We start from the raw sequence: 19,584 nt of genomic DNA, 5'->3' as shown, positions 1-19,584 counted from the left end.
GAAGCAGATACGCAAGAAAAGAGAGAGCACTCCATAGACACAGCAGGGGCCCCAGGAAGAGAGATGAGCCCTTTTCCTGACAATTTAGAATTGACCTTGTAAAGAGAACGGAGCAGCTGAGCCCAGAAAGAAACAAAACCTGAGACGAAAGATGAGCTGTATGCCAGCCTACAGCTGAGATCGGAAGAAGCTGGACCCATGGAAAGAGGAAGGCTGAACCTTAGCAGACATCCCCTGCCATATTGTGTCAACACGTGGTAATAGACTTTGGGTGAGAAAATACCTCTTATGGTACCTTGAGTTGGACTCTTGAGGGCCTTGTTACTGTAAGCTTTTACCCCAAATCAGTACCCTTTATAAAAACCAACAGATTTCTGGTACTTTTCATTAGCATCCCTCGGGCTGACTAATATAAGCTCTATGTAAGTGTAGACTGTTTATGAATCACTTATATTTCCCTTATCTGCAAAACAAGAAGAAAGCATTATTTAGTAACTTACTAGCTATTTTACAAATTAATCAATAAGTTTGTTAGTGTTTATATGGAATTGCTGGTATCAGAACTGGAAATAATTTGTGGCTCAAAGGACATAATAATGTAAATCTTGAAGGGGGCTGGGTTAAAACTGTCTATCAATTATAGACAAAGAAGGCAGGAGCAGTGTTGCAGATCATTTATCATTTATAACATTGCTACATTTATTCAAATAAACTAATATTTTAAAAAATACTGAGGGGTTAATGATCTTTAGTGAAACAACTTGATGGTGCCGCTGACAACAGAAGCAGACAAAAAAAAGAACACACGGCAAATGGACACAGAGAACAGATAACTAGGGTGTGGGGGGCAAAGGGGAGAGAAAGGGATAAAAATAAATAAATCTTAAAAAAAATAAAACTGTTAGGGAGAAGTTCTCTCAAGAAAATAACATTTCCCCCATCACCACCCAATCTAGCTCCCACTCTTTCTTCTCCAGCTTCCTTCCCTCACCTCATAAATCTATATCTGGCTCACTTGGCTGAATATCCTTTGAGGGTTCTGTCTAGGCCCAGTTACCACTTTCAAAGCCTGGTTGCTTTCCCTGTGTAAGATGGTCAGATATTCTAGAAGCACCTAAAGAAATTTAGGTAAATGGATTTAGACTCCATTACAACAAAAACAAGTGCATTAGGAAATCATATTACTGCAGAATGCCATGCTTCCAAAAAGCTCAAAGGTCTAAATAGACATTACCTCATTTTTCTCCTCCCAAATCCTGTTAGGCAGACAGCAATTAACAACACTTTTTATAGGTCAGAGGAGTGTGTGGTGGGACCAGGATGGTCCTCCCCACCCATGACACAGCACAGCGAACCCCGTCTCTCCTGCCCTGTGCTAACCACTCCATAACGCCATAATGACATCAGTGTCTACACAGTGGATGAGCTTGGTAATTGAGGGAGAGCAGAGAATGTTAAATAAGCACTCAAACACAAGAAGCCTCCAGACATTTGTAGCATCAAGATCACCTCACAGCTGACCTATTTCTTCCTCATCAAGTTTCGATAATTCTAGGTACGGCTCTGCATTCAACTTGCGTCTTGCATGAAAGAAGACATATGGGAAATAGATTTGTGTATCAACTCATTTCCAAGCCCAAAATCAATGAAAAGGAGTCAAATAAGGCTTGTGAACCCAAAGCATCCTGTACCAATTCTGAAAACTCTAGAACCTTCTTAAATTATGATCTATTCCTCCCTCTCCAACTAAAAAGAAAAAAAAAAATACAGATAGACCTTCTTGCAGTTCAAGACCACAGGAGATCCTGGTGCAAAACTATGAGGGCTCTCTTTGGTGCCAAGTGTCTCTCTTTCCAGGCTGCCTTGTTTCTCCCCTGGCCTCCCTTCTTCTTACATATCAAACTGCCTCATAGTCATGGCTTCTTCCAGTGCCATTCACACGTGTCTGCCATTCCCAGTTAATGCACCCGGCCCCAGGTTCTAACACCCTCTTTCCTCAACCTTCCTCCATCACAATGCACCATCCTGGTACCCACACTATCAGGGACCTATCTGTTTCTCTATTAGCCATTGTAACTGTTAATCCTTGCCAGTGAGGACTCCTGGGTTAATGCATTACACACCAAGGTAATGTACCTTCATTTGGAAGAAACCTTCCAGAGATCATGCCACAATCCAAAAAGATGATGGGAAATTTCAGGCTGGCTGAGAATGCTGGACTAGAGAGAATGGACATGATGGTCAGAAGATACCTTTACGTGCCTGCCAATGAGCCTTAGACCAGTAAGATCTAAAAAGTGAGCTAGCAAAAGGTAAATCCACAGTAACCAAGCTCAGACAGACTCCTGCTCCCCTACTGGACTAAAACAGGAAATGGGTCACGTAGACTCAGCCAGCAGGTGAGCTCAAGGAAGATGTGTGGCTTAGCTCTTCAACTGTAAGTCAAGAATCAGAAAGCTTCCCACCACAGGTGAACCTGGCAGTGTGAAGAGAGCAAGCACAGCATCAACCCAGGTCAGAAGGGCATAGGCACTTGGTTTCCAGGTATCTGGGGCTGGAAACAGGCAGTCCCTGAGACGCGGGCCCTTTTGCGGCAATGGTGGCAACTGCAGGAGCAGCAGAGAAAGTGATTCACAGAACTCGGGAAGAGACTCCTGAGCACAAAGACACTTGTGCATCTCTCAAGGCATATCTGTGGCCCCTTCCTATTTCACATCTCCACAGGCTTGTAGAACTATATGTTCAATCTCAATATCCATGTCCTTGGATGCATTTAAATTGGAGTCTGGATTATTCACAACTAGACCAATCATTCCCAAATAAAAGTGATATATATACAACTTTATCAGTTCAACTCATTATTTTCATTCAATAAATAATAAAATTTATTTGTGCCAGACACTGTTCTAAGCCTTAGGGATACAGCAGTGAACCAAGCAGACACAAATCCCAGCCCTCATCGCACTTAGATTTTATTACAAGGAGACATAGACATGTTGAACAAAATAATGAGATAATAGAAAATGGAGAAAAATAAATAAAAAAAAGAGAGATAAGGTATGCTGGCGTAAGGCTCATTGAGAAGGTAACATTTGAGGAAAAAACAGAAGCTAAGGAGAGGGACCTGAGGATAGCTCAGGCCATAGGAATAACAGCAAGTGCAAACGCCCTGAGGTGACTGCGGGCCCAGCACATTCAACAAATAACTACTGCCCATTGTGTTCATTTTCTGAATGTGACCTTGTCAACTTCTAACTCTGAGCAAACAGATCTGACATGTAATATCCATTCCTTAGTATCAACATAAGCACATCAGGCATTAATGAATGTAGGAGACAGAAGACTTACAGTAAATGCCTTGACCCAGCACTTCCCAAGCCCAATGCAAAATGGAATATTTAGATGAACGGTTGAAACAGATACTACACTGCTTTGTCATCTACTTCTAATACTTCTAATAGATGGACAGAATCTTTCCATAATCAATGTGCAAAAGAAGAATTTTAAAGTGCTTTTAAAATGTAATCCTATACACGGCTAAAATGAGACTTCTTAATGAGGTTTACTTCCTATCTCTTTTCAAAAGTCACCAAAATGCCTAAGAATTCAGATTCAACTGTCCAATTAAAGGAAACCGCACTTGGAAGGAAAAGGTACCTCCAAATACATCTACAGAAAACAGGTAAATTGATCAGAAAGAGCTTCTAAGTCCCTGCTATAAGTTTATACCCCTCCATTAGCTTTTCATAACTCCAGCCTCTCAGAAACAGAAGCTGCTCCTATTGATAATTTTCTACAATTAAAGCCTCATAATAAACCATTTAATCAATAAACCTTTGCAATATAGTCATACTGTGATTTCTCAATATCCATCCTTCCCAACCCTCTTTTCGTAAATATCCTATTTTTTAAAAAATAATTCATTGAAATTAATTTTTTTAAAAAATATTGTAGACAAAAACCACAGAAGTTGGGGAGTTCTTTCCTCATATACTAAAGGAAGGCACATTTTTGTCCCTCTTCTCTAACCAACAGATGAAGAACCAAGACAAAAAGAAGGCTCGTGGCTGTTCAGGATGGTATCTCCAAGAAAACCTTAGCATAGAAATTAGTGGGAACTGGCACTAGCACTTCCCTTGAATCCTTACTGACTCCAGGTCAACGGGGGGGTCTGCCTCCTGGAAGCTGGCTGTGGGGAGTGGAGCAAAGGGCTCGGCTTCCTCCCCAGGGGACCCCATGCACCTGTGGCTTCCAAGATTCTAAGGTGAAGACTCAGAGGCTGGGCAAGAGGAGACCAAACACACTGTTCATGACCCCACAGAGCCCCAAGCCATGCTGGTCATACCCAGAGCTATAGCTCCAAGAGAGAGAACAAATGCATCCTAGTCAGCCTCCTGGCTATGGACTAATGTATATGCCCTGTTCATTTGGTAAGCAAACGAGATGCCTCTTGGTCCTGGATTTAAGATGATTTCTAGAACTCAACTTGAATTTCTCATAACTGTATCATTCTCTGGAGAAAGGTTGGGACCCAGACAGAGAAAATGATGAAGGTAATAAAGGACAGGAAATCAACCAGAAGTTAAAAAGCAAGAAAGAAATGCTTATGTCTTCATCCAATATCCCAGAGCAGAGATTTCTGCAGACACACACAGACATACACACACATCACAGCCTTCCAACATGCGTATTCTGCCTAGCTCCTGATATAAAGTTCAAAAAATATAGTTAAATACAAAAATACAGTTTTGTAAAATGTTGGATTTATGAGTATTAACTCAAACCACATTTCCTCCTTTCCTCTTAAGACTAAAATACTTGACTTCTGAGTCTATTCTACGTTCTAATTTCTCCAGTATTCTGAAGACATAACTGTGGTGATCATTGTACTTCTCAAATGTCTCAAGCATTGGGGACATGTACACTATGGGACCCTATCAAAACATGCCTTCCTATTCATACATGTAAGTCCAGCAGGTCCAGTCCCGGGCCCTGAACTATATCCATAAACCACCAAGAAGGGCGTAATTGTAATTAGCTACCAGGCATTACTTAGCCCTGTCCCAGCATTGTGATAAATGGATGTCTAGTGTTGAGTAATTTTAAAATTCAAGTTTAAATGATTTCCTGGCAAAAAGGGATACCTACTGTATTGACAATCAGAACTACTGGAGTTGTTACCCCAGGCATTGATTTCTAAGGAATTCCAAAGCCAGTTTTTTAGGCTATTTTGCAGTTACTTAGTGTCTCTTTCAAAGGGAAATGTGTTGTAGAGATCAAATAACTTCCTGATGCCTATTCATAAATAGAATGACAATAAGACACACAAGTACTTTCTGCAAAGGTTGGTAAGTATTCAAATTTAAAAATTTTTTTTTTTTTTACAAAATGTTGATAATTTTTGCAGAAAGATGATGGGTATATGTCATTCTGGTCTCTTCTGCTGTATATCAGAAAACTCAGAGACTGGTTTACAAGGACAGAAGCAAGGAATGGAGGAAGAGAGAGAGGGAGGAGGTGGTTTCACTTGCTGCCATGGCCCTGGATGCAGGCACACTCCTGGCAACTGGTCAGAGGCGAATCAGGACCTAAAATGCACCTGGCAAAGCAAGTCCTTCACTAAATCTCTCTAAAAGAATGATGCAAAGCAATAAAGAGCCCTCTTCTCAGGTCATGGGCCTGGGTTGGAATTAGAGCAGCAAAAGTAGGAAAAATGGTTTGTCTGCCACTTGCTGTATTTCCTTCTCCTCCTCCCAGTCTGTCCTTACCCACTAGCCCCAGTACACCTCTCTTTCCATTTCGAGCATTTTGATCTTTTGTTTTATGGGGAGGGAGAGAGTGGAGAGCAGCAGTTCTTATGATACTGTAAGTACACAGGAAGAGGCAAACAAACCATCAGACCACACAAAGCCATCCCGTGCCACCATGACATGATTCAAACAGAATTTTCTAGGAATAACTGAACAAAGGAAATATTCTCAGTGGAACTAAAATTTAGGTTAAATCAGCAGTACTTCCAAGGGCTGTCAGGTTGACTCAGAGTCAGAGAATTGCTGGAGGAAAATAAAGGATGTGGAAAGCTTTACTTCACTTTTGTGGTTTTGTTTTGTTTTTTCCTCCAATATTGACAGCCTAATGTTATTCATCTGCTCTTGTGTTCATGTATCTAAATATTTATCCTGGCTGCAAATCAATTTATAAAGGTGGAGAAATAGCCCCCTATTATTGTTTCAACCTTGATCCACAGGAGCATTCAGGCATGCTTCCCTGTTTTTCACTTTCCCCATCTATAGAAAAAAGAAATGTACTCTCTCCAAGAGGTAGTTGTGGACAGGGATGTCTATATAAACTCTTTCTTTTCTCTCTCTCTCTCTTCCTCCTTTTCCCACTCCCCCTCTCTTTTTCTTTTCAGAGTGCCCAGAGTCACACAGTAGTAAAGGTAGTCAAAGCAAGGGACCTTGAGCTCCTCATTTAATCACCACTCCAGATTGTGTTTTTGTTTTTTTAACAATAAACATTATTTTAGAGCGGGTTTAGATTTCTAGAAAAACTGCACAGAAAGTACAGAGTTCGCATATCTCCCTCACACATATAGTTTCCCCTGATTGTCATCTTGCATGAGTGTGGTCCATTTGCTAAAACTGATGATCCAGTATTGATATATTATTAGTAACTAAACCTCACATTAGGATTCACTCTTTCTGTTGTACATTTCTATGGGTTTTGACAAATATGAAATGTCATGTATCCATCATTCTCGTCTTAAAAATACATGATGGGAAAACTCAGTGTGACTCCTAGTACATTTGGCATACAATAAATGTTTGTGTGGGACTTTTAAGGTACCCTATATCAAGAGCAGGGAGAAGGTACAATGCCCGTTGAACTTCTTTAACTTACTTGTCTTTTCCCATGCTTCCATACACATTTTCATGACCTGCTGCTAAGGCTACAGAACTTCCTGAAAAGTACATTGCTCATCTTTGTGCAGATACATGCTGCTGACTGCTTTGCAACAAGCGTGTACACGTGTTTCCAGTGCTGCCCCCGTGTATATCTGTGCCGTGACCCCTGACCACTTGAAGGAGGCACCCAAGGAAATCAAGAGCCAGTGAGAGTACTGCTGACACCTGCGTGGGATTTTAGAAACTGGGGTTGCCAGCCACCCTCAAGTAGCTGCATTCAAGGACTGGCCCAGGCTAGGGAATCCTGTAGGACAGAGCCCACTGATATTGGTCATTTACCCAATTTCTGCTGGAGGACCTCACAGCTGTCGTCTCCAGGGACAAAGGTTTTCGGATTTTTCAACAAAGAATGCATGTTACTTTCTCCAGAGCTCAAGTTAATTGCTCTACTCCCACCTGGTTCATCTGGAACCCAACCCACCTACTTTCAATTTACAGTATCAATCAAGGGGGAAAAAGGGGTGAGAAAGCTGTGCTTATGTTGCTACTTCTCAAATTTTCTCTGAAGAAGAGTATTTTAATAGTTAAATGACCCAATTTTTAATTATTTTTTTCTTTAAAGTTTGGTATAAGTTCTTGAAATTTGCTTTCTTTCTTCACTAAAATATTTGCATTTCTACTTGAAAATTTTGTGATTTGTAAATACTTCTATTTTGCTTTTCTGTAACAGTCCTTGCACACACACAAGAAGTCTTCTACCGTGCTACACCAAGTTCACAAAACTTTCTCTGGGGAGCCTTCTGTCAGATCAAGTCCTCTTAACATGTTGCCCCTTCCAAAGACTGCTGCCATGTGGTACAGGTTGCTCCAGATACTTTAATTATTTTTTGTCCCTCAGATTGGAAGGACTGAGGCTAATTAGTCAGGTTTTTCTCTCCTCATGAACAAGCCAAGATGTATTCAGAAGACTTTTCCCAGAAGCTTTGCTTTTCTGCAGTCAGCTTTTCACTGTCATAAGGAAGATCTATTGCTTTAATACTCGCGAGTGTAAGTGTCTGTGTTCAGAGCAGACATCAGGCAGGTGACACCACACACCTGGCATATCTGACACTGGCTCCGACATGACAGTAATGAACAGATCGGCGACTGGAAGCAGGCTGGAGGAGGAGACTGTTTCCAGCGCGATGCAGGTTCACAGGGAAATGTACAAGGGATATGCTGAGCAATTACTGCACTTTGCAAAAATGACAGTTTTTAATGACGCTATTATTTATTACACTGTGTATTTTTCAGTGAGAGAAGAACCCTCACCTTCGAAGTGACCCCTCAGCTTCTCTCTCCCCCCTCCTTCTCTCTCCCCAATCTCCCCTCTCAAAATATTTGCAACTAGAAAACGTTTTTAAAAACTAAACAATACCTGGCACACAGTAGGTAGGTATTCAATAAAGGTTTATTGAAAATACATGTTTTGTGGCACACACTACTGGAGTATAACAGGATATAGATATAGATGTAGATACACAAATATACGCATACATAAATTTTGTATTATTCCACTGATATTTTCAAAGCATAAACATAGTAATATTAAAGTAGTACCATGCTCTGGTAAGAACAGGCTTTCCAATGAAAATTTATAAGTCTTCTAAGCATCAGATGGAGAATTGAGGTCCTTCCAACCAGAGAATAATGTGATTTTATGGTTCTAAATATTAACTAACCTATTTTTCAATTGCCCATTTTTCCCTTTGTCTACTCTTCTCTGTTGAAAGAATTGCCTGGAGTCTCTAAACATAGCCCCTCAATTGGAAATTCTTCAATGTCTCAATATGAATTTTACTTTTGTCATTTTAAGGGACATAATCAGTTGAATAGACTATGGGAAAGACCTTTAATACAGAAATATTTAAACAAGTTCTTCTGCCATGATGTTCTAAATAAATCAGTCATAGATAAAGAAAACTGCTTTATTATAGGAAGATTTCATTATTGTAATTTCTAGTTTATTTTTTTACTGCAATAGCATATACATAATATAAAATTTGCTGCTTTAATTTTACATTTACAATTCAGTGGTATTAATATATGTACAATGCTGTGCTAACATCACTAATTTTTAGCGTAAGTATCATATTAAACTTTCAATTAAATGCATATCTAGAAGTCGATATATGAGAAAGATTTAAAAAATAGTAGGGAAGACTTAATAATAGGTAATAAAATGCATCATACAGGGGAGTGGGTATAGCTCAGTGTTTTGAGCACCTGCTTTCCATGTACAAGGCCCTGGGTTCAATTCCTGGCGCCTCTGAAAAAAATGCATCATACCACCTTTCGTAGTAATAAATAGCTGTACAATGGATGGGATCAGTTTTTTTAATGTTTTACTCACCTTATAAAATTAATCTTTGTTCATTTTGGTTAGCAGCATGTGCAACGATGGATCATATAAAACTCTTAATTAAAGATGTGAGTTTTTTTACCATTTTATTTTCCTTAAGGTAGTGTTCTTTCTAAGTAATTTCCTTAGAAGGAGGGTAGAATTTCAACAACAACTAGAATATTATATAGTATTAAGCAAAATAAAATGGCTACCTGCATTGGACATCATTGAGAGGGACCCCTTTCCAAGGGAGGATTTTCAGGAAGACAAAAAACAATTGCCTGCAATTAAGGCTTTCTGAGAAAACCAAGCAATGGAATGTACCCTACAGAACTGCAAATGAACACCACCTGGTAATATACCAGTTGGGGTCCGGTAGGGAGAGCTTATCGGAGAGGACAAGTATACCATAGTAATCAGTGCATATCTGCTCCCCTCTTTGAAAGACACCCCACCCCCCATGTAAAACGGAAACTTGATGTTGGTTAGTGTCACCCAATCAGAAACTTCCTTTGCTTACTTCCGTGTTTGCTCTGTATCAGCTTCTCCCTTCCACTCCCTTTCCACATATGGTTTGGATGCTGCCCGATTCATGGGTCACACACTGCTCGAATAGACTCAAATAAATAATATCTTGTCTAGTATTTTATTTGAACATTTTTGGCATCAGAAGTGGGATCCAAAGCAGATCCCTAACAGACCCCCAAAGGTAGAGGGGGAAAAAACAGGTAAAAGTACCTGCTGAGCCCCTTTGTCCTCTCTGCTCTCTCACAGCACCCAGAGGTGGATGGGTGAGCTAACCTGGGGTGAGTTCCTTTGGGATCTGTGTTTCCTGAGTTGCATCGAACTCTTCAGCAAATTTATTTGAGCAGTCTTAAAGTCTGTGGATGAGGCTAACGATGGGTCCTGTCAGAGTTCCAGATGAAACAGGCTTGGGCATCAGACCACACAACTTGAGATCTCAAGTAAGTAACATGTGTTCTTCTTTGCCAAACAATGTGGAATTCCCGCATCTCTGACAGCCCTGGAGCAGTTCATGTCTGCTACTAAGGTTTCCACTAAAGAAGCAAGATAAATAAGTCCTCGCGCTTCCTGTCTGTTTGTGGCAGCGAAGATTGAAAGGGGAAATACAGGAAATTCTAAAAAGATGGGGAAGGGGAAATAATCTTTGCAACTCAGAAAAAAACCTTAAAAACAGCAAATTTTTAAAAAAATTGGAATCTGAGGCTCCCCCAACTGGGATGCCAGCTGGCTACATAGTTTTAAAACTATGGACCCAACCTTGTCTGTTTTTACAAAAAGGGCTGTTCTATACTTAAGATAGCTTGGAACTACAGTGGCCACAATTGTATTCCTTTTTATTTTTATTTTATTTTAAAATTTTAAAAGGTGTCTCTCAAGTGAATAACTTTGTTTAAACTAAAACTTCCCCAAGGCTGCCAGGTGACAATCTGCCTCCACAATGGCTTCTATTAAAGGCTCTTTAGGAAAAGAAAGGCTGAAAACAGAAAGGAAGGGAAGGAACTCCTGACCAATTCTATGCTCCTCTAAGCGTCGCGAGCAGGGAATTTAAACCGTAAACCCGAACTGAATTTAGAGCTACAACTAAAGATTTCCCCCAAACAAGACCAGCAAAGAAGAATTTAGAATTCTTGTGGGGGCATATGATTCGGGGTTACCTGACCTATATCAGCTTGTACACATGCTGGTGTGAACCTCAGATTCTAAATCCTGGGAAGCAAAAGCTGATGGCACTGACCTGGCCACTTGCCTACAGAATCCCTCTCTCCACAGTAACTCTCAGGGTTAAAAAGTCCTGAGAAATAGGACAAGACTTCTAGAAGATTACACATCAGGTCAAAGCTTCCTCCACAAATATCAATGGGAAAGCGTTAGCCCTCATATTATGCAATTAACCTCAACTTATCCCATCTGCCAAGAACCAAATTCTAATTAAAATATAAGAGTGAAGCAAGGACAGAAAGCCAGTTATTTTATATAAACTGGTGAGTTTTGTATATTTATGTTTTCTGTTTTCCTATGTTATGTCTGACTCATGGCTGAAACATTTTAAGTTGAAGTTACAATCTCTCTCTTTGTATGTTTGTATGTCTCTTTGTAAGTTTGATGTATGATATTTCCTCTGGATGGTACTACCAAATTAACTTATTTCTTAAAAGAGTTCTAATAAAATCAGCTTAAAGATAAATAGTGCATACATGTGTGTGCATAATATATGCTCCTAAATTTCCATAAATTAAGGAAATCTATTATCTAATGTTTCCAACAACAACAAAAATTCATAGAACTAAGCCCAAAGTTTGAAGAAAAAAATCAAAGCTCACATAATTTAGGCAAATATTTGGCAAACAGAGCTAATTTAATATTGTTAGTGAAATTAAAAATGCTACATCTTCTGAGTTATCAATGTGAAGTATAATAAAACACACAATTTCATTCTACTTTGAGGTGCTCTTCCTAAATTTACACAAGTTTAATTATCAAATAAGCCGTCATTATATCTACGAGATGTTGAAGATGACAGAATGCAAATTTGTATTATTGATAATTTTTGATAATTTAAATACGTAAGGTATGAAAAATGCGTTAAGGAAAAAGGGTAGTTTTATCCTAGAGTAAATTGACTTAGGGTTACAAAATGAGGAACAGGAAACTGTAAGACAAAACCTGAATAGATTTAGAAAATTATATAAGGTTTGTAAAAATAAATTTTGTCATAGTCAAAGGTAATTAAGAATTGATAGGTTTATTTACAAGACTATTAATATCACTTAATATCATCAATTGATGTATTCATGCAAAACTAGAATTTGGTGTTCTTTCTGTTAAAATAATGGCATTTTCTTAGCTGATTGATCTGTTCTTAAGAAGTTGTGGAAGGTTTCCCTTTACCATCTAAATAATAATTCAGTATCTTATGGGAATAATCTCCTGTGCTTTATATGATCATAATGTCCCTTATTATTTCAAAGAACAAGTCTTCTCATTTTTAAAAGAATTAAGTCTTTTCTTAACAATCATGTTAACTCCTCTACTTTTGAAATCTTTTATTGTCACTTCGTTTAAATAGGGAACCAAATATTGTTTCACAGTGAACCAGGATCTTACTGTACAAAATGTTCAAATCTGACAACTTTTGGCATTTTGCCTTCCCCAAACAAATCCTAAATATGATATCTTCTTGATTTCAGATTGTCATTGAGATTTTTCAGAGGGCCCCTGGAAAAATCACAAAGGCTGTGCTCCCTCCTTTGTAAAGAGAGTTGCTAAAAGTAGTTAGGTTCATTTGATGTTATGAAAGTATCAAATTAAAAAGGATTTTCTAACCTTCTGGTGGTATGGGTAAAATGTTATTAATGTAATATTCCCAAAATTATATAAAGTTCCTAGAAATCTGCCAATATCCTCACTGTCCATGAGATGTACTAGTACTGATCTATCTCCCTGACATTGGACAACAGTATAGTGTAATTAGTTATAATTTCAGTTCTTAAAAATATGTGTCACAGAAACAATCAAATTTCCTTCTCAGTTGCATTATTTTTGTAATGAATGCTCATCAGAACTTTCACCTTTAAAAGTGACCATTTTAAGTCTTTTGTCTTCTACAGATAATTTTTATTCTGATGCTTCCCTGAAAACACTTGCAGTCAACTGTAGGCTTAAGAGCTTTATCTTTAAAAAAAAAAAAAGGAACCCATGGAAAGAGCTATGCCAGGTACTCTGGGGCACAGGTTTTTAATGACATTGCTTAAATAACTTTGAGACCATATCACTGGCCTGAGTAAGATTCCAGAATTCTAGTGGATGAATTCTGAAGCCAATGAGTTCATAAGCTTGCTAGTACAAGATCGAGCAGAACCAGGATTCATTACCTAGGACTGAATGAACTGATAAAGAATGATTACAGGATTTGTATATATATATATTATTGCTGATGTTCTAGTGTTCTATTTTCTGGATACAAGGAATCCCTTACTCTTTTCACTTAAGCTATTTATAATCCATAAAATATTTATCTTCTCCTCCCTTCCTAATTCCTCCAGAATTCAGAAACTCTTACTGAATATTCTTATTTTTATGGCAATATAATCATTGGCATAGATTCCATAAGAATCCGTCCTCCTTGTGAACAGGACATAATTGGAAACACTGGTTATATAAGGATTTAACTAGAATGTTGTGTTTGAGAATGATGCTCATTTAGCCAGACAGGACCAGAGGCTTTAAGAAACCAAAATTGACTTTATGGAGCCAATGCTAATAAAACCCTCTTGGAAAAACCAGCCTGGCAACTGGCTCAGGGTTCCCAGTCTTACAGGTGAGTAAGGAAGGTCACTTTCTGGTGGGCACAGAAACCAAATGATACTTTGGGAACTTGGAAAAAAACAAGAATTCACCCAAATTTATACTAAGTACAGGTAAAATCTGAGGGTTAGAAAGGCTTGAGAATAGTACAGAACTTCAAGAAGATTACACATTGGGTCAAAGAAAATCCTAAAAGCCTTGAATTGGCTTCCCAGCCTCAAGAGCTTTCAAAAATTCCATCTGCAAAGAGCTTCTGACCAACCGCAATGGTCGTGTAAGGTGCTCCAGGGTGCTGGTCCCCCACAGAATCTTTTAACAACTAGCAAAAACTGGCAGAGCCATCTTCCTCAGCACCTCAGACAATAGTTAAAGGGTTACAGTAACTGAGCAAGTAGAAATCAAGAAAACGCAGCTTTAAAAAATGGTAGGAGGGAAGTGGTGTGGCTCAGGTGACTGAGCTCCCACCTATCACATGGGAAGTTTGGGTTTGGTTCCAGGTACCTCCCAAAGAAGACTTGCAAGACAGTGAGCTGATGTGATGGGCTGGGGTGGCAAGCTGATGCAACAAGATGATACAGTGATATGATGCAACCAAGAGACACCGCAAGGAAACACAATGAGAGACACAACAAACAGGGGGTGGGGGTGGCTCAGGAGATTGGGCACCTTCCTTCCATATGGGAGGTCCTGGGTTTGGTTTCCAGTGCTTCCTAAAAAGAAAAGACCCGCAGACAACAGACAGACACAGCAAATGCAAAACAACGATGGAGTGAAGAGAAGTAAATAAAACACATCTTTTTTTAAAAAATGGTAGGAGAAGCTTGTGGTGCCCTTGCTGGCCGCTCCTCCATCCCCACTCACCAGCATGGTGACAGCATGTGCCTCAATTGTGGGCCGCTGGCCCTATTCCCCTGTGCACATGCCACGGTGTCTGTATGTCAGTGACCATCTATGGGGTGGCAGTCGGAAAAACCGAAGCAGAAAACTCATCTGTGGCTCACCCTCCCAGAACTTGCTATATAGGCAGAAGCAGATTGCAGATGGCTACATCGGTGTAGGAAACAATGACATCAAAATGGCCTGGGACCAAGGACTACCTGCTTTACATTATACAATAAAGCACCTAGGAAGGAGTAGAGGGGACATTCAAATTCCTGTAAATGGGGCAATTCCTAAGGCCACAAAGCAAGCACAAGCTCAAGACACAGGCTCAGAAAATATGGAGAGGAGCCTGCCCTTCCCATTCACCTCACACTGGTCTTCTTGGATTAGAAGACTAAATCCTGAAAGAGAGAATGCACAAAGCAGAGCCAATGTGCAAAGAATATGAAAGGTATTTTTTTTGTGTTGGTTTGTTTCCTACTGAAAACTTCCAGCATAGAAAACTCATAAAATCTATATGGTAAATGACCATTCTTGCTGTATCTATGTAAATAACCAGATGAAACAAAATTAAACCAGCCTTATGATCAAGAATAATCTTTCTTTGAAGGTATCTTTAATCAAAAGAATGGTGACTGTAGTAAGAAATTTTGTGTTTCAGTAGAAAACTATAGCACACTCCTGTGGATTATCAGATTCTGCAGCTGTTCATCGGCTGAGCTATTTTGCTTTCCTTTTGTACACTGCAGATAACTGCATGGGTTTGTTACCTACCCATAAGTTGGACTAGATCTTGTGATCTTGCAAAATTGTCTACCCTAAGTGCAGTCAGAAAGCTAGCTTAGGATCTTTTAAAAGTACATCAGGCCTCAAACCCACTAAAGAGGGACAATGCCCCCAATCCCCTGACCTCCCATAATACAGAGTTTCATTCTTTCGTTCAAACCATCATACTTTCCCTAGGAACATACAACCTAGAGCTAGCAATTATAAATATATCCAAGTTTACAAAATAGAGCTTGAATACTATCCTCAATGCTCTTCAGACATTTTTCAGGCTGAAGGTGACAGTTTAGCATCATGGGCTTGCAAAACAGACAGGCTCTAGATAACCTGACTGCCCATAAACAATGTTGTTTTTATGCTCGTAAGTCTGGCACAGTGAGAAATAAACTAGATATTTTAAAGGACTAAGTTAAGATGTTTCTTGATATCAGTTTGGTTCAAATATTTCAATGAATAGACCAGACCTATTTCCTGACCTAAGTTCATGGCTTAATGGAATATGGGGACAACAACTATGCTTTGGATTTATACTTTTAATTGTGATTATCAGTCTGTATGTTTTTATTTCTTGTTGTATAAATCATGTTTCAAAATTCGGTTCAAATTCCTTGTCACCCTAAGACAGATGGTTGCTCTTGAGATAGCTAATCAAAAGAAACAACTGTTTCTAGTGGACTGAGACTAAAAATAAAATTAAAAATAAAAATAATAGGTACCCTGGCTTGGAGAGGGGACTGTCCTGTAATCCACTCACCTAAGTAACCCCATTCCACGGGTCTTAACTGTAATTGAACAGCCACCCAACAAAACTCACTGCAATTAAGAAAGGAAGAAAAAGTACTTCACCGTCACACAACTCCAGGGGCACATGTTTAAAAATTACCTTGATCAACTTTTTTTTTTTAAGGATGTACCAGGGAATGAACCCAGGACCTCGTACATGTGAAGCATGCACTCCCCCACTGAGCTCCACCCACTCCACCCTCGATCAAGATCAACTCTGAATTATCTTGGGGCTAATGGTGCAAATATGGATTATTATAGTAGTTTTTTTAAAAAACTGCATTAAAGGGAGTGCCGCTGGATGGACTTTTAGAAAAGCCTCTCCTTCCAGGGGAGGCTGGGGAAGGTGCCAGAGTAATGATTGACAAGAAAGTCTTTTTCATTTCTACTTCATCCAGCTACAAGCACGGTATGATTATTTATACATCACAGGCCACTGAAAAACAGCATGGTACACAGATGACAGGAGCTAATAACTGCCCTCAAGTGTTGGGAAGGCTTCTCAGAGGAGATGACTTTTGTCAAGGGAAGCAATTCACAAGCTGAGAAGTAGTGGAAGACTCTACCACTCTTTTCACGTAATTCATTAAGTTGAAAACTACTGTGCACAATGGTTAAACACACACACACTCACACACACATCTCTTATTGGTTAGAGATGTATATTGAAGAAGTTACAGGTGAAATAACATGATGCCTGTGATTTGCCTTAATATACCCTAGGGGGAGTGAAGGTGGAAATATATTTGTGTGGTATAGAAACAGAAGAAAGAAGTTTGGCAAAATGTTGATAATTATTGAAGTTAAATCATAGGTCCATTGAGGGCCCATTGTGCAATTCTTTCCACTTTTGTATATATGTGAAATTTTCCATAATAAAATAGTGGGGGCATTGTTCAGAATCTCAGAAATATTAATAATTCAGCTGCAGTCTGCTGAGCACCCCCCGAGGAAACCACCCAAGTACCAAAGCAGCCCTAATATCCAAAAATACAGCTGGTCCCTCTTCAATCCAGGAGTCTAATTTCACATCTGCAATCCCTTTTCAAGGGATCGCTGGTAAATCTCCCAAACAAGGCGCAGAGAGCTCTGTTGTGCCTCTGGTTCTTAGGACTCCCAGTAGCGCATCCTCCTCGGAAGTATAATTGCAGGCAGCCTCCCGGTGCCTTTGAAAAGCGCACCGCGGCGAGGAGGCAGAAGGCATCTTGCAGCACAAACCCACCATGAAAGCTTGTTGCGAATTAGTTCCCTGCTCAAATGCTAACGGGCTACGGATACATTGTACTGATGGCATTTAACCCTCGGTAGGCAGGTTAAGAACAAGTACACCATAAGCCGCATTAAATAACCTCATAATCACATTTAAAGGCTAAGTGAGCCAGGGCCACCGCGAGTACTAAAATATGTGATAACAAAAGCAGTCAGCATTTTCCATACCATATGCTTGTTAATGCTATTCTGCAGGGAACCAATTAAAACTGTGGAATACTTAGAACACAGACATATGGAACTAAACAGGGCAACTTATCTTGTCACCATGGTGCTTGCTCAGTACATCTATTAGGGAGATGTAATACCAAATTATTAATACAAATAAATGTTATCTTAATTATCAATACAAAAGGCAACACCAGCATGGAAAGCTTTTTTTGTTTTTTTGGGTTTTTTTGGCGGGGGGGGTGTGGCTGGCATTATTTAGTTTTAAATGGAAGTAAACCTGCTGCCACCAAATATCAGTCATATTAAACATAAAAGATTCAATTACTATAGAAAATCGTTCATCTGCCTAGGTTTTCTCACCTGTTACAATGGGATACTAACAATAATAATAATGTTACATCAAATTTACAGGATTCCTGGTAAAATCCATTTTGAAGGTGTATGCAAAAGCATGTTGGGAAGTATAACCCTGAGCCAGTACTGAATATCATTTTTATTGTTAGGAAGAGAGAAGACATGTTGATAACACAAAATAAGCAAATATCCAAACTGAATCTGACAGGCATTATGATAAAAATCTAGAGAGATCTTTATTAAGTATTCCTGACATTAAAAAGAAATGAAAGCATAAAAAATCTGAATTACATTCAGAGGTCAGTTTAATAGGTAGAAGACAGTCATCATTTTCCATCCCATCACTGGAGCTTCATTTGGCATTACTGCTTTACTTAGAATTGTTTACAGGAACCAGACATATAATTCTAATTAGATGATTCAAACATAATAGGAATAATGTTAGCAACTTCAAGCTCTGGCAATGCCTCAAATCCAGAACATGCAAGAAGTACAGAAGAAGAGATGAAGGAAAAGAATAGAAAGAGCTCGCAGCTGAACTGAAGAAGTGCACTATCACAAGATGAGATCAGAAAGGGACCAAGTACCCTTGTGCTGTAGCACCCAGGGGCTACATTAGCCAGCAATATATGAACACCAAAATGTCAGTAACCAATTGCCAAACACAACCTGCTTTCTTGTCAATATATCCGCTTCAGTTGTCTGTTAAAATAAGTCTACACTTCTAGGCCTGCTGCATCCATTTTCCAGGCTTTCCTCCTTCTACACACCCCTGAATGGCAAGTGTTCTAAACTTGCACATTGTTCACAATCCTGTTCCTTTGGCCAGGCAGTTCCTCTATGCTGCCTGCCTCTGACTACCTCATCCACACCACCTTCACTACTCTCCATTTCTGAACTGTACATAGATGTCACCATATCTATTTGTCCTAAGCTGTGAGCAACTTGAGGATAGGAACTGTGTTTTCGTCATCATGGAACACCAAAGCCTACAACATTCTGCCCACACAGTAAAAAGGTGCTTGATAAATGTTTATAAATAAATGAATGAGGAACTTAGCCGTGGGGCTCTCCCAAAGCCATATCATTTCTAACCATCCTTGTTCGCTATCTTCATCCCTCTGTCATGTGCCTGAAACTTGGGAGAAAATAAAAATCACAGGATAGGAGTAAGAGGCACCAAGAAAGACCTTTAAGCCTCACATGACTTGAGTCCGTTCTGCTATATCAATATTAGACAGATCTGGAGTGAGGCCCAGATGCCTGTGTTTTTACCAAGCTGCCCAGTTGACTGTCATGCATGCCAAACTAAGAACCATGGCTGTGTGGCTTATTAATAGCAGAAATCCCTACTTCCCACGAGGGTGGGGATGTCACTTCCGTGGGTCTGCTTGCAAAGCCCATTTCAAGAGAAATGATTCAACCAGACAGAGGGTCAGTCTTGGATTTTAGAAGAAAACTACTTAGATAAATGAAAATAAAATATACAATTAAAAGTCAGAACTCTTATATGGGAACCTCTTATGCTTTTTAATGTAACATTCTTTGTGATCTATTAACTTTTAATTTAAAAAAGCATTAAAAAAATCAGAACTCGAGGTCTCTCTGGATTTGACTGGGTGAACCACTGAGAACCATTAAAGATATTTCTATAAATGGAAGGAGTAGCTTGTTCTGTTTGGAAGTACAAGAGCATTCCATGTCCCTGGTCCACAACGCAAG

At 39.3% G+C, this 19,584-nt stretch overlaps 1 protein-coding gene and 1 non-coding gene across 10 annotated transcripts in view; one reads left to right on the top strand and one right to left on the bottom strand.

The window, feature by feature from the left end:
* The window catches only part of PRUNE2 (prune homolog 2 with BCH domain), a 321,035-nt gene that overhangs the window by 273,498 nt on the left and 27,953 nt on the right, over positions 1-19,584 (bottom strand). The window lies entirely within an intron of this gene.
* Positions 10,296-10,423, top strand: LOC111764040 (small nucleolar RNA SNORA31). Its single transcript, XR_002796750.2, has one exon. It is a non-coding gene; the product is annotated as a small nucleolar RNA SNORA31 (small nucleolar RNA).

The sequence above is a fragment of the Dasypus novemcinctus genome, chromosome 8 (assembly GCF_030445035.2).
Source record: "Dasypus novemcinctus isolate mDasNov1 chromosome 8, mDasNov1.1.hap2, whole genome shotgun sequence".
NCBI lineage: Eukaryota > Metazoa > Chordata > Mammalia > Cingulata > Dasypodidae > Dasypus > Dasypus novemcinctus.
This window is presented reverse-complemented; position numbering and strand designations above follow the sequence as displayed.